This window comes from Rana temporaria, chromosome 2 (genome assembly GCF_905171775.1).
Source record: "Rana temporaria chromosome 2, aRanTem1.1, whole genome shotgun sequence".
Classification (NCBI taxonomy): domain Eukaryota; kingdom Metazoa; phylum Chordata; class Amphibia; order Anura; family Ranidae; genus Rana; species Rana temporaria.
Genome location: NC_053490.1, coordinates 189,252,372 through 189,266,884, shown reverse-complemented (window position 1 = coordinate 189,266,884; position 14,513 = coordinate 189,252,372). Strand labels below are relative to the sequence as shown.

The following is a 14,513-nucleotide window of genomic DNA, read 5'->3' as shown; positions in this document are numbered from 1 at the left end:
CTCAGAAAATATATCCCCCCCCCCTCCACAATACAGAACCTTTCAGTACAGGCACGTTCATCATTGTACAGCACATTTACAATGTAACCCGGCAGGTTCCATATACACCATGCTTCTTTCTGTGTTCGCATTCCTCCTGGCTGTCCCTGCTGCACTTCCTTTTGTAAACACTGCTGTTGCTTGCACCGTGTATGCTGACTCATACTAGCATGCTAATCCGGTACCAGGCCACAGCCCACCCAGCGGGTGCACCCCCCACCCTTCATATGCCACTGGATAACACAGATTTTGATGCAGTTATACAGATGCAGCTCATAAAATTTGGATAACCTCAAAAAGTTATTTTAGTAATTCAATTCAAAAAGTGTTTGTTTTTTTTTGTTTTTTTTATGCATTACACAGAGTGGTATATTTCAAGCATTTCTTTATTTTAATTTTGATAATTTATGGCTTGCAGCTAGTGAAATCCCCAAATTCAGTATCTCCAGAAATTAGAATTATACATAAAACCAATAAAAAAAAAAAAAAGGTTTTTAATACAGAAATGTTGGCTTTGGACTTGATCAAACATAGAGGACCAACACCAGCAGATGAAATGGCTCCCCAAATCACTGTGGAAACTTCACACTGGACCTCATGCAACTTGGATTCTGTGCCTCTCCACTCTTCTTTCCAAATGAAATGCAAAACTTTCAACAGTCCGTGATGATTTGGGGAGCCATGTCACCTGCTGATGTTGGTTTACTGTGTGTTTTATTAACTCCAAGGTCAGCTCAGCCCTTTACCAGGAAATTCTAGAGCACTTCATGCTTCCCTCTGCTCACCAGTTTTTTGGAGATGCTGATTTCATTTTTCAGCAAGACTTGGCACCTGCCCACACTGAAATTGGGATTTTCACTAACGGTAAGCTATAATTGGAAAAATTAAATAAAGAAATGCTTGAAACATACATTATCACTCTGTGTGAAACGCATCTACAGTACACCCCTCACATTCATGTAAATATTTTATATCTTTTCATCTGGCAACACTGAAGTAATGACACTTTGCTACAATGTAATATAGTGAGTGTACAGCTTGTAAATTTGCGGTCCCCTCAAAATAACTTTAAAGTGGAGGTTCCATCAAAAAAACAATTTTGCTTTAAACTCTAGCTTGCGACTAAAAAAAAAAAAAAAAAAAAAAATCATCTGGAAATGCCTGTTGCTATGCGGTCCCATAAAATCTGCCTTTGAATCCACCTAGGATTCTGACATCATCTCCCTCTAATGCTCCTGGGAATGTGTGTCATCATTTCCCAGGATGCAGTGCGCTGTCCAATTATCACTCCCCATCCAAGACTTCCAGGAAGTAAGTGCCTGTAGGCTTCACAATGCCCACAAGCAAAATGACAACGGTGTAGATATAGTTTTATGAACTATCTTTTTTTGAATATCTATGCGGATCGGCGGTGGATTGTAAAATAGTAAGTGACCAGATTTATATTATAAAAACGCAGGATGAAAGGACATACATTTAAAAAATACTAATTGTGGTTGGAACTCCGCTTTAACACGCAGTCATTATTGTTTAAACCACTGGAAACAAGAGTACACTCCTAAGTGAAAATTGTCCAAAAGTGTCTATTTTGTGTGGCCACCATTATTTTCCAGCACTGCTTTAACCCCTTTGGACATGGGGTTCATCCGAGCTTCACATGTTGCAACTGGAGTTCTCTTCCACTCCTCCGTTATGACATCACTGAGCTGGTGGATGTTGGATACCTTGCCGCTCCTCCACCTTCTGTTTTAGGATCCCCCACAGATGCTCAATAGGGTTTAGGTCAGGAGACATGCTTGTTGCCAGCAGTTTAGACATTATTGTCTGTGTGTTTTAGTCCTTTTTAGTGGACAGCAAATTTACACTGTTATACAAGCTTTCTTTTAAAATATTACTTTCACTTATTAACCACTTGCTTACTGGCCCATAGTCAAAAGACGTCCTGATTTTAAAGATGGATATCTCAGTAACGGCAGCAGCTGCTGCCACAACTAAGGTATCCATCTTTAGTGCCGACGGTCCTGTACACGATAACGGCGGTCTCTGTGGCGGATTCGCCGCGAGATCGCCGTTATCGGTGGCGGGAGAGGGGCCCCCCCTCCCACCGCTGTCCCGCGCCCTCCGCCGCTTACCGGAGCCGTCGGTAGCGGCGGAGGGGATCGCGACCATCCGGCAGCTGAGCGGGGACGAGACTGAAGGAAAAATCTCCTTCGCCCGTCCCCCATAGCTCTGCTGGGTGGAAGTGACGTCAAAACGTCAGTCCCGCCCAGCCTCTTAAAGAGACATTTTTTTTTTTTGTCATTTGAAAAAATGACATTTCCAAAAATTTTTATTTTTTTTTTTTGCATTTAAGCCCAAATATGAGATCTGAGGTCTTTTTGACCCCAGATCTCATATTTAAGAGGACCTGTCATGCTTTTTTCTATTACAAGGGATGTTTACATTCCTTGTAATAGGAATAAAAGTGATAATTTTTTATTTTTTTTTTAGTTCAGTGTTAAAAATTGTAAAATAACTAAAAATAAATGCGAAAAGCAAAAAAATTTTTTTTTAAAGCGCCCCGACGAGCTCGCGCGTAGAAGCGAACGTATACGCGAGTAGCGCCGACATATGAAAACGGTATTCAAACCACACAAGTGAGGTATCGCCGCGATCGTTAGAGCGAGAGCAATAATTTTAGCCTTAGGCCTACTCTGTAACTCAAAAAATGCAACCTGTAGAATTTTTTAAACGTCGCCTATCGAGATTTTTAAGGGTAAAAGTTTGACGCCATGCCACGAGCGGGCGCAATTTTTAAGCGTGACATGTTGGGTATCATTTTACTCGGCGTAACATTATCTTTCACAATATATAAAAAAATTGGGCCAAATTTATTGTTGTGTTATTTTTTAATTTAAAAAAGTGAATTTTTTCCAAAAGTGCGCTTGTAAGAACGCTGCGCAAATACGGTGTGACAAAAAGTATTGCAATGACTGCCATTTTATTCTCTAGGGTGTTAGAAAAAAAAATATAATGTTTGGGGGTTTTAAGTAATATTCTAGCAAAAAAAACAGTTTTAGTCTCGTAAACACTGAATCTGAAAAACAGGCTCGGTAACGAAGTGGTTAAATTACTCAAATTTACTTTTTGATATTCTAATTTTGTGTGTGTGTGTGTGTGTGTGTGTGTGTGTGTATAGATATAGATATATATATATATATATATATATATATATATATATATATATATATCCATATATATATATATATATATATATATATATATATATATATATATATATATATATATATATATATATATATATATATATATATATATATATATATATATATATATATATATATATATATATATATATATATATATATATATATATATATATATATATGGATATATGGATAAGTTCACCTTTTGGAGAAGTAATTATATGCACATATTTTTGCAGGAAAAAGTGTGCATTTATAAAAAAAAAAAATAATTCTTGCAGGCACCTTGAAAGCATTACAACTGTGATCAGTGGATCAGGGGTGCAATGGTCAGACTTCTGCAGACAGGTCCTGCAGCTTCTGCCTGTACCTTCATACAGCCTGTCTGTTTAAACCCGCAAGGCCTATAAATGAACTACAGGAGCGCTCATCAGCGCCCTGTCTGTTTTTTTTTATTTAGGATTACAAGCCATCAGCGTTGCAGCAACTGATGACTTCTTGACCCTATAATGACTGCCAGCCAGAAGATTCCCCAGTGAACAGCCTAAAGCCCCGTACACACGATCTGCATTTCCGATGGGAAAAAGTCCGACTGACATTTTCCATCGGAAATTCTGACCGTGTGTATGCCCCATCAGATTAATTCCATCGGAAATTCCGATGAATTGCATCGGAGTTCAGAGAGAGAACATGTTCTCTTTTACTCCGATGGAATTCCGATTTTGATTTTGGTCGGAAAGGTCCGATCGTGTGTACGGGGCTTTAGGTAGCTTATACTGTAATATTTTTATTTTATTTTTTGTTCAACCCGCAGGTTCATTGAAAAAATTACCCGATTTTCCCCTATCCACACATTCATGGTGGATGGGGAAAATCACTTCCACTGAGTTATCATATTCTGACAACAGGAAGACTTCCCAGCGTTGAGAATATACTGATCAGTGCTGCCAGCCATAGCAGAAGCACTGATCGATTGGGAAAAACCAGACAGCCTGGTTGACCGTCTTGCGCTGCTGGCTTTTGGATTCCTTGAAATCTTTATCCTCCTCCTCCCCCCGCTGCTATAATCTTTCTGTGCGATGACGGTTCGTAAAACGAAGGGAGCTGTGCCAGGCACTCATCAAGAGTGCCTGATAACCCACCGCTTCCACCCAGCACTTCCATCCATTCATTCATTCATACTACAGCTTCTATGAATGAAACATGAATGCAGAAGCCAGCAGCAGAAGGGATACGTTAGATTAGATTATTAACCACTTAAGCCCCGGACCATTTTGTTGCTAAATGCCCAGGCCAGGTTTTGCGATTCGGCACTGCGTCGCTTTAACAGACAATTGCGCGGTCGTGCGACGTGGCTCCCAAACAAAACTGGCGTCCTTTTTTTCCCCACAAATAGCGCTTTCTTTTGTTGGTATTTGATCACCTCTGCGGTTTTTATTTTTTGTGCTATAAACAAAAATAGAGCGACAATTTTGAAAAAAATTCAATATTTTTTACTTTTTGCTATAATAAATATCCCCCAAAAATATATAAAAATAACATTTTTTTTCCCTCAGTTTAGGCCGATACGTATTCTACCTATTTTTGGTAAAAAAAATCGTAATAAGCGTTTATCGGTTGGTTTGCGCAAAATTTATAGCGTTTACAAAATAGGGGATAATGGCGGCGATCAGCGATCGTGACTGCGACATTATGGCGGACACTTCGGACAATTTTGACAAATTTTTTGGGACCATTGTCATTTTCACAGCAAAAAATGCATTGTTTGTTGTGAAAATGACAATTGCAGTTTGGGAGTTAACCACAGGGGGCGCTGATGGGGTTATGTGTGACCTGAAGTGTGTTTACAACTGTAGGAAGGTGTGGCTGTAGGTGTGACGTCATCGATTGTGTCCCCCTATAAAAGGGATGACACAATCGATGCTGCAGCCACAGTAAAGAACGGGGAAGCCGTGTTTACACACGGCTCTCCCCGTTCTTCAGCTTTGGGGACCGATCGCGGGACTCCAGCCGCGATCGGGTCCGCGAGTCCCAGCGGTCACGGAGCTTCGGACCGGGTCGCGACCCCACGGCTGGGCTTAAAGGACAACATACCTATACGTTGATGTGCCCAGCCGTGCCATTCTGCCGACGTATATCGGCGTGAAGGGGTCGTTAAGTAATGTCCTTTGTGCAGATTTTTATATTTTTTGACTTTTTACATATTTATTAAAACTTTTTTTTTTTTTTTTTTTTATATCATTTAATGTGCTTTTTCGTAGAACACAATTTTTTTTTTTTTTCAACACACCTAAATTTCATCATGATCATAAACACATTAGCATTTTGTCTGTGAAATGAAGAAATGAGAGGGCATAATTCTAGTGTTTTAATTCTTGCAGAACACCTAATGTATTCTATTCACATTTATTTGCAGAGTTAGAACAAATATTTCCTTTCCTAGTGTTGTCCCTTCGTTTCATGTTCAGCTACTTGGATCTGTGTTTGTATAGTGTCAAAAGTATTAAAATACAATAACAATCTATGCAAGTTACTGTGGCTACAGGAAGTCTGGTTTAAAGATATCTTTCAAAGGCTGTTAAGAATGGGGAAACATTGGTTGGGATCTTAAAATGAGCCAAGCCGTTTCCTAACAACACCCAAGCTCAGACCTTTTTTAGAAGGGAATTTTCTTTGAAGGTTTAACTGGTTACTATGCCTTTGTGTCATATTCTCTTGTGCAGCATGTAAAAATGAAAACACTGAAGACTAGTTTTTATCTTGACTTTAATAACTATAGTGATTGTGTACTGAAATTCAGGGAGATGCTTTATATATTGGCATACTCTTGTAAATACAGTTTTTTTTTTTATTTTTTTTAGATAGGTCAATTGGCAAAAGAACCTATTAAAAGCTTCAACATTTTCTGGTACTTGGGTTTACACTATATGTAAACCGAATTGCATAGCTCCCAACTTTTTTGAAATGGGACGCATGACACAAATGATGTAGGCAGTGGAAACGCATTTTCCATGTAGCAGGGTGGGGTGCTTTTCTTTATCTACAAGCCCCCTTTAACTGTCAGGTACTGCAACCCCCAGCTGTGGATGTAACCGAGGGAGTGGTGAGATCACCCTGATTGGAACTGTACTTTTTTCCAACGATTTGCAAGCACACTTATTATTTTCACATCCTCCTATGAGCTGTCAGGGTAAAGTAGAACTAAAGGCAGAACATTTTATCTTAATGTCTACAGTACAGGACACGGGCAAATTATTCATACAACATGGGTCATAGCTCTTTGCACATTCAGGTGATTAAACACCAAGCTTTTGAGGACATTCACCTGGGGCAGCTCCCCTGTAACCCTACCCCACTGCATAGTTGCATGAGGCTTTTATTTATTTATTTTTTACTATTTTCTTAAAGAATTTTTCAGTCAACCTCACTGTCTACAGAAGCGGAGTATCTGGATGAATGCAACCACAGTAAAACCTTGAGAGCTATATCCAAACTCCATGCTGTGGGCACAGCCTGTAATGTTGCTTTGGGCACTGGATCCCACATTGGGTGGTTACCTTTGCAGTTGGGGCAACGCTCAGGACTATGGTCAACACATTGGAACAAAGTCCTTAAAGACCCTTTGACCCCGACACCATGATGGGGAAGCCCAGACCTCAAGAACAGCTAAGACAGGGCCACACTTATAATTGACCATTGCTTTGTAAAAACGGGGCTTTGTTTGGGATGCATTCACGTCACGGTGAAAACTTTTCAAACTCTGTGCTAAAATTCATTCACGCAAAGCTCAATCTCCTGTGGATGACCAGGTGTTGCATCATACCACTGGTCGAAGATTTTCCTGCCATTTTTACCTGGATTCCTTTTTAAGGTACTCGGGTGCTTATTTTACCACAAGAATTAATTACAGAACACTCTACACCTGGGTTACCGCATACGCCTACCGGGCATACTTTCCTATCTCCCACACTCGGAGTACCCCAAAGGGGAATACCCTCACTTGTAGCTATGACGAAGGCCTGCTGAAACATATGCAATTCTAAACAGCAGGAGAACGTTTACTCTGTGAAAAGTCTGCACAACACTCAGCCTCAGAGTGACGATGAGTCCCTTGAAACCTGAGCATGAACTGGTTTTTCACATCAGTGTTGATTCTTTCTCTATTTTGGACATTGTCTGTTTAACAAAAGCAGAATTTTCTTTATCTTTGTCAGTTTCTTGGCCAGATTATGGCTTTATTTCATGCATCTTGGTCCAGACCCTGATATTTGGATCCCAGAGGATGCTGACTCAGAGGGTAATGAAGAGAATGTAGAAGCAGTTTGGAGGAAGCAGAAGACTTCTCTCCCCGACACTGTCGCTATATTGAAGCAATATGCATACTAAAGTTGACAAGCTGCCTATGTCCATAAAAGCCTTGGCATTATAAAGGTGGACTCTTCTCCGTCTTGCCATGTCTTCTTTTGGGCACAGAGAGACCTACTAAGTCTACTAAAACATTCTCTAACAGAATCTGCAGTCTATGACCATTGGGCCACTCCTGAGAGGATTTTTTCACCCCCAAAAATCTTTTCTGTATACCTCTATCGAGTTAGAAGTTACAAAAAAGTGAGCCATTCTTGTCACTGACCCTGCTGTCTTTCCTTAAAGCGGTTGTAAACCCACACACATCAATACTATATTCATAATATTCTGAAAGGCAAATTAAGTATGAATCGAATGACCACTTTGTGTATATATAAAAATGTTCGCTTACTGCATATGTTCTTAATAATCCAAACCTTATTTCAGTATATTCGCCAGCGCCATCTTCACTGTGGTCTTTTGCATCTAAATCTGCTTTGTATTTCCGCCCACAGAACGTCCTCTCGATAATCCCACGCATGCGCACTAGTAAAGAGATATTTCAAGCCTCGTTTCCGGTTACTATGGAAACGTATAGAAAATAAATCACAGCGTGCTTCAGAAAGGAGTGACAATACCTCTGGGAGCACGCTGTGTAAGCACATTCCTCAGACACATTCCAATGACTTTAAAACTGGCTGTCTGTCTGCCGTCTGTCTCTCCTGTACCATGTGACATACTGGTCACATGGTAACCATGATGATCTTGTGCATGTAGTATCGCAGGATGTCGGGGCTGACGTCTAAAACAGGAAATGACGCAGCCCTGACATTGACACTGAATCTTTCCAGCCAGGTCTCAGCTTGCCGGAATGAAGGATGAAACGGCGCATGCGGGGTATACGTAATCACTCAAGAAAATATCGATAACATGGACAGGAGGCAGGTACAGAAAAAATTACTCATGGCAATTCATTGTTAAAAAAAAAAAACGACAAAATGATATGCAAAGATGAAATTTTGGGTTTACAACCACTTTAACATCTTGTTGTACCCATTGATGTTCCATCTTTCTCTGTGGACAGAAAATGTTGAGATGCTTTTAAAAGTTATTTACCCCAGCCCTGCAACCAGCTCTGGCTGATATTTTAGTATATCAAACCATCACTAACTGGATTGAAACAATGAATAACCAGTGTGACCCTGTTTTTCAGGATCAGGCAGTTGCAGAGCATTTACAACACCTTACATCTGCTCCTCTTCTTTTTTTTTTTTTTTGTTTAGATGCCCTGGAACACATCATAAGACATATATACAGAATGGCTCCAATTTCTGTTCATATTCTCTGGCTAAAGGCTGGTCAAACTAAACTTGTATATGTGGGCTACCTGCGCTCGGTGTCCCAAACCATTAATAATCTAGGGGACTGCTGCAAATCGAAATAGCCAAATACACAAACTGTACCAAAAAAGCGGTGTTGTCCTTTTTTTAAATATATAACTGTTACAAAGTGCTCAAAGGACAATAAAGTGAGAAATCTTATAAATTCAAACAGGTGTTCATGTGCATCAAAGAAAATACATGACAAAATTATAAATAAAAACAATGAAATGCATAAATGTAACCAATCCAAATAAAAGTGTTAATGTTCATCACAAGATGTATATAGAAATTCAGTTTGTGTCAAGGTCATCACAAATCTCTTGGTCACAAAACAGACCTGTGTTGTGAACCATCAATTCCAGATCCACTGCTACATGTCGCCACCACCAATCATAGCAGCTTACCATAAAAATGTACCTCCAGACTATAAGAGTTAAGGCAATTGACATATTGCTCATGGACTCAACAGAAGCAGTCTAGCTCCCTACTGGCACTCCCAGATCAAGCTTACCACCACCAAGAGAATGCTTGCAAGAATACTCAAACATTGGTAAGTATCGGCATAAAACTGCATTGTTGCCCAACCTGCCTGTTTGGTGAAGCAGTTGCTCAATTCATTAAATAAGCCTTCTCTCCTTGGAGAAGGGTAACATAGAACGCTTCTTCAGGTGTTCCTAGTTCCTCTAAACACAGAGCACCTCCACCCTCTTCACAGGTTTAAAATTTAAAGGCCTAAGTTCAGGCCTTTTTTCGGCACAAGTATTGGCCTCCAAAGGGCATAAAGCCCTCTTCACAATAAAGGGGCCCCCTCCTAAAAATCTGAGGATGTCTGTTGCAGTTTGCATCCTTCTGGACCACTGACATCCCAGGATACAAGATAGAGTTCAATATTCTACCTCCTCACCAATTTCTTTCTGTCAAGTCAACCAAACACTGTTCACGTGCAGTCAAATTTGATAAAGGCCCTGAACTACCTCTTGTCCCAGGGAGTTGTTTTAACAGTACCACCACAGGACAAGTTCAAGGGATTCAATTCAATCATGTTTACTATACCAAAACCCAACGGTAGTATACATCCTAACCTGGACTTAAAACCCTTCAACAAATCCCTTCACATTCCAAACATTTGTATGGAATCCGCACGATCAGTAATTGCCTCTCTGAGACAAGGGGAACGTGGCATCTGTAGACATCCAGGATGCCTATGTACATGTTGCTATTTACCCACCACATCAGCATTTTCTTTATAGTGGCAGATCATATTTTTTTTATTTTTTTCATTGCTCTGCTTTTGTGCACATCATTAGCTTGCCAGTCCTCTATTTGCCTAGAGCATTTGAGTTCAATTTCAGATATGTCTCAAGCAAAGGTCTGTCTTCAAGAAATGAATGATCTTTCTCCAAAAGCTCATGCTGGACAACTTTTGATCTGAAAGAAATCCCACAGTAAGATAGATTTGGGAATGGTGGCCTCCTTCGAAGAAGTTCCCTTTTCTCAGTTACATTCAAGAAATCTCCTACTAAATATTCTATCAACTTTTTACAGTTTAAAAAAATATATTATATACTTCAGGCGCCTCCCCAACATGTTTTTTGGGATGCGGAAACATCTGGTGGCCATGCATGAAGGTCAAGAGATTATGGATCTGAGTTTTGATTTTTTTTTTTTTTTTTTTCAAAAGTTTATTAGGCGAGACATGGGAACACAGTTCACAACAGCCAGGGTTACATGAGGATGATGGTAAATCGAAGACATCGGTTAACGAGTTTATCATTTTATCTATAATTTGACCCAGATGATCCTAAAAAAATAACCTGTGGCAAGCCTCATTGAAATTTCTTCATATTCTTAGCAACCAGGATAAAAATTTTCTAGGTCCCCGTCTATCCAGTTCTCACTGGTAAAGTCAAAGCTATAATGCATAATGATAAATAACATACTGTTGGCTACATTTCAAGATAAATTACCTTTTATTTGTGGATACATTATATTTCAGGAGACATAGTATAGAGTGTAGACTGAACTTGTGGGACAGATGAAGAGATGAGATGCATCTCTTTGCATACCCTTTTTTTTTTTAATTTTTTCTCATTTACACCCAGTTTATCACCTTTATTCATGTTAATGGTATCCTGTTAATGTGAGCAGCAGATCACATTAGCATTGTCATGGTTGTTGCAAACCCTTTTTGCTCTACGGGTTTCCGTTTTCATAATCGTCATCTTATTTTGCGTTCTTAATTAATTTTGAGTACATAAAAGGTTGCGTCTGATGCTGCTTCAGGCTGTCCCACCAGCACTGGATCTCCCTTCTAAAGGGGCAGCTAATTTTAAGTACAGTCAGACAATGCCACCACAGTGGTATATATCACCCATGAAGGCCTATCATGTGCTTGGTCACCTCACGGAGGCCTTATCCCTCCTTTTTCAAAGATCTCTAGCTTCACTTTCCCTCATAAGAAACCTTTTATCCAAGTTGTTTCTTCAATTAGGCCCCACTTAGAGGACCCTGTGCTCCCCTTGGAGCTTGATTCTTTCTGCCTTGCAAAAAAACAAACCACATTTTTTGAAAACCTTCAGCGGACACTGCTTCATACATAACTCACTCTACGGTCTATACATAACTCTACTTTCATTTACTGTGTGTATATAATGTGTGTATACATACATACATACATACATAGTCGTGGCCGAAATTGTTGGCACCCCAGAAATTTCTTTAGAAAATCGAGCATTTCTCACCGAAAAGTATTGCAGTAACACATGTTTTGCTATACACGTTTATTCCCTTTGTGTGTATTGGAACAAAACAACAAAGGGAGGAAAAAAAGCCACACAACTCCAAAAATGGGCTGGTCAAAATTCTTGGCACCCTTTCAAAATTGCGGATAAGTAAGATTGTTTCAAGCATGTGATGCTCCTTTAACCACTTGACCACTGGGCACTTAAAGCGGATGTGCCACGGGAACAAAATATTAAAAGACAGCAGCTACAAATACTGCAGCTGCTGACTTTTAATATTAGGACACTTACCTGTCCTGGAGTCCAGCGCCGATCGCAGCAGAGCACGAGCGATCGCTCGTCACTCTGCTGCTCCCCCCGCCATCCACGCTGAGGGAACCAGGAAGTGAAGCGCTGCGGCTTCACTGCCCGGTTCCCTACGGCGCATGCGCGAGTCGCGCTGCGCCCGCCGATTGGCTCACACGCTGTGTGCTGGGAGCCGAGTGTTCCCAGCACACAACGGGCGACAGACGGGATGTGACGGAATGCCCGTCTTTCGCCCGTAGCGTGTGGCCGGAAGTGGGTGCAAATACCTGTCTTTAGACAGGTGTCTGCACCCCCCTCCCCCCTGAAAGGTGTCAAATGTGACACCGGAGGGGGGGAGGGTTCCGATCAGCGGGACTCCACTTTAGGGTGGAGGACCGCTTTAAGTCCTCTTCCTAACCAGACCAATTTTCAGCTTTCGGTGCTCTCACAATTTGAATGACAATTACTCAGTCATACAACATTGTACCCATTTGAAATTTTTGTCCTTTTTTTCACACAAATAGAGCTTTCTTTTGTTGGTATTGGATCACCTCTGGGTTTTTTATTTTTTGCGCTATAAAAGAAAAACGACAGAAAATTCTGTAAAAATAAATAAATAAAAACTTGTTTCTGTCATATTCGCAGGTTATTTCTCACACACAGCATATGCATACCACGAATGACACCCCTAAACACATTCTGCTATTCCTCCCGAGTATGGCGATACCCCAAGTGTGCGACTTTTACACGGCGTGGCCACATACAGAGGCCCAACATGCAGGGAGCACCATCAGGCGTTCTGGAGCACCCAGGCCAATTTTGACATTTCTTTGACATTCTACATGGAAAAAATCACCATTTATTTGCTAGAAAATTACATAGAACCCCAAAACATTATATATGCAGAGTATTGGGGGCATTGCAGAGTATTGGGGGCATTGCAGAGTATTGGGGGCATTGCAGAGTATTGGGGGCATTGCAGAGTATTGGGGGCATTGCAGAGTATTGGGGCATTGCAGAGTATTGGGGGCATTGCAGAGTATTGGGGGCATTGCAGAGTATTGGGGGCATTGCAGAGTATTGGGGGCATTGCAGAGTATTGGGGGCATTGCAGGTATTGGGGCATGGTGGGGCATTGCAGAGTATTGGGGGCATTGCAGAGTATGGGGGCATTGCAGAGTATTGCGCAGGGTATTGGGGTATTGCAGAGTATTGGGGGTATGGCAGGCAGAGTATTGGGGGTATGGCAGGCAGAGTATTGGGGGTATGGCAGGCAGAGTATGGGTTATTGCAGAGTATTGCGCAGGGAAGGATGGCTGGATCTGTGACTGCAGTTGTCACAGATCCAGCCACAGCACTGCTGACACCCGCTCCCCCCTCCCCCCTCTCTGTACCGAACGGTACAGAGAGGAGAGGGAGGAACCGGCGTCATCAAATGACGGCGGTTTGTTTACAAGTGATCGCTCCGTCATTTGACGGAGCGTTCACGTGGTAAACGGCCGCGATCAGCGGCAATTTACCGTCATCCGTGATGCACGGACACTTCCGCGAGCGCGCCCCAGGGGACGCGCAAACGCGGAAGTGCACGAGGACGTCCCAGGGACGTCCTGTCAGAGTAACTCGACCGCGCTGTAGCAGTATTTTTGCTATAGCGCGGTCGGCAAGTGGTTAATCTCACCTGGGGCAAGCAACAGGTGTGGGCAATATAAAAATCACACCTGAAAGCAGATAAAAAGCGGATAAGTTCATTAGTCTTTGCATTGTGTCTGTGTGCGCCACACTAAGCATGGACAACAGAAAGAGAAGAGAATTGTCTGAGGACGTGAGAACCAAAATTGTAGAAAAATATCAACAATCTCAAGGTTAGAAGTCTATCTCCAGAGATCTAGATTTGCCTTTGTTCACAGTGCGCAACATTATCAAGAAGTTTTCAACCCATGGCACTGTAACTTATCTCTCTGGGTATGGACGGAAGAGAAAATTGATGAAAGGTTGCAATGCAGGATAGTCCGGATGGTGGATAAGCAGCCCCAAACAAGTTCCAAAGAAATTCAAGCTGTCCTGCAGGGCTCAGGGAGCATCAGTACCAACTATCCGTCGTCAGGACAGGAGACACAGGAAGACCCCACTGCTGACACAGACCTAAAAAAGCAAGACTACAGTTTGCCAAAATGTACTTGAGTAAGCCAAAATCCTTCTGGGAAAAAAACGTCTTGTGGACAGATGAGACCAAATAGAGGAAGAGTGGATAGAGATAGATAGAGATAGATAGAGATAGATAGAGATAGATAGAGATAGATAGATAGAGATAGATAGAGATAGATAGAGATAGATAGATAGATAGATAGAGATAGATAGAGATAGATAGATAGAGATAGATAGATAGAGATAGATAGATAGATAGATAGAGATAGAGATAGATAGATAGATAGAGATAGATAGAGATAGAGATAGATAGATAGATAGATAGAGATAGAGATAGATAGATAGATAGAGATAGATAGAGATAGAGATAG

At 41.2% G+C, this 14,513-nt stretch overlaps 1 protein-coding gene across 1 annotated transcript in view; it reads left to right on the top strand.

Annotated features, from left to right (window-relative positions):
* The window catches only part of PCCA (propionyl-CoA carboxylase subunit alpha), a 935,313-nt gene that overhangs the window by 58,432 nt on the left and 862,368 nt on the right, over positions 1-14,513 (top strand). The window lies entirely within an intron of this gene.